Source organism: Nelumbo lutea, chromosome 6 (assembly GCF_056320005.1).
Source record: "Nelumbo lutea isolate HS-2025 chromosome 6, American lotus-T2T, whole genome shotgun sequence".
Classification (NCBI taxonomy): Eukaryota; Viridiplantae; Streptophyta; class Magnoliopsida; order Proteales; family Nelumbonaceae; genus Nelumbo; species Nelumbo lutea.
The window spans coordinates 71,365,718-71,367,522 of NC_142689.1; the positions used below are offsets into that span (position 1 = coordinate 71,365,718).

Sequence of the window (1,805 nt, forward strand, 5' to 3'; positions counted from 1 at the left end):
AATTATTCAGTATAGGGCAGCCTGAATGGTGTTTTACAGACTTAGAAACCATCTGACATTGAACAGACTGGATGGTTTTTAGTATAATTTCCTGAAAAAGGTGTTATTAGTAATAGAACTGAAAATACATATACAAAGTTTGGAGTGGATATAGAATAAGTATATTCCATATTAAATAGGAAAAACAAAATGTTACTTAGAATGCCAAGCAACTGTACAAGCATTTACATTTCTCTATACTTAGAACCAAAATAGAGTTAATTGATGACAAATCATTTTGAAGTCTATTGTGTTTTCCTCTTGGGTCTACTTTTGAGCCGATATCTTATTTTGTGTGTCTTGCTTTGAGAATAAACTGAATGTGAAGTAGCAAAATCAACAACATGATTACAAACTTTTTTGCTGTTCTATCTTGTATGTATCAAATTATTCGGTGTAGGCTCAATCATTAATTAAGAATATAAAGGTCCAAAATACTAAATAAGCTACTAAATTAAAGTGAAATAAAAATTTAAGAATCTAAGTAGTGGAACCCTGAAATTAAATCAGATTTCAAGAAAGGTGGAACCCCAATGCTTTTCTTGGAATATAGTAGGACTGAGAATAGTTCTCTCTAGTGCATGAACTAGACTCAAGTACAATGTGGTTTGGGTATAGTAGGACTGAAAGTAGTCCTCTCTAGTCTAAACTTTTTAAACTGAAGCAACAATAATGTATGCAAATTCTTCAATATCTAAAGTTGTACTCTTCACTATTCCTTTTGGATTAGGATCGCTCTCTCCATATCCAGCTCTATCAAAAGACAACACATAAATTCCTAGTTCTTCAACAACTTCCTGGAACAAAAACACCATGAAATTAACATAATGTGACTTAAGGATCATGAAACCCAAAAGAATTAGCAATGTGGGAAAAGAAAGGAACAGAATAACGAAAGAACAAATACAAACCAGAGATATGGGTATAACATGAGTTTTATTCCAGACACTGTAACAGGTGGGCCATCTAGGGAGCCATAGATCTTCGGAAGTGGTGGTTGGATGGCTTGAAGCTTAGAACTTCTTGTTGGAAGAAATCGGAAGTTTAAAATTAGATTAACATGAAGCAACGACTTCTATCCCTCCCTAACTTGGTGATTTTACATCAAAAGAATCAGTTTAGCATGAAAACAAGACATTAGCATCAAAATCGAAATGGGTTTCTTTTCCAAAAATTCTGACAGGTCTGGTAAATTCAAACAACAAATTGAGATATCCAGAAATTAATAAAATTTTTGAAAAATGAAAGTGAACCCACGAATCAAATAGAAGCTCAGTGATAGAAAGTAAGAGATTGATCTGAGAAAACAAGAATTCAATTTGACGCATTAGCTGTCAAGACCCTACCTCATCTACTCTAGCATGAAAGGTAGTAGTGAACATAAGGATAACAACAATGGGGACAAACTTACATTTTCTAATATTGCCTTGAAGATGGAGTTAATGCTACTCAGCCGTGGATCTGAATCGGTGGAGGTTTCTCTACCAATCTCTCAAAATTGATTGGAAATGATGGATGATATAGATGAAACGATGCCAAGAACTGAGACAAGGCGCTATTATGGAATCATGCAAGTGAGGCATCAACACTCGGTAAGTTAGATACCAGAGATGGAGAATAAAACCCCAAATCACTTGAACCTAGAGAAGGATGTTTGAGTTGTATAGGAAGTTTATTGGGCGTGGTTTACTGGTTTTTAAAAAAGGGATAAGTTGAATGCACTCCACGTCAGAATTCTGAATTCAAATGAAAACCTACAACAATTC

The 1,805-nt window shown here is 34.3% G+C and overlaps 1 long non-coding RNA gene across 1 annotated transcript; it reads right to left on the bottom strand.

Annotated features, from left to right (window-relative positions):
• Positions 1-387: 387 nt before the first annotated feature.
• On the bottom strand, positions 388-1,805 carry LOC148849581 (uncharacterized). The gene is made up of 2 exons (XR_016101260.1): positions 1,451-1,805; positions 388-836 (listed from the first exon to the last, which is right to left on the bottom strand). It is a non-coding gene; the product is annotated as an uncharacterized LOC148849581 (long non-coding RNA).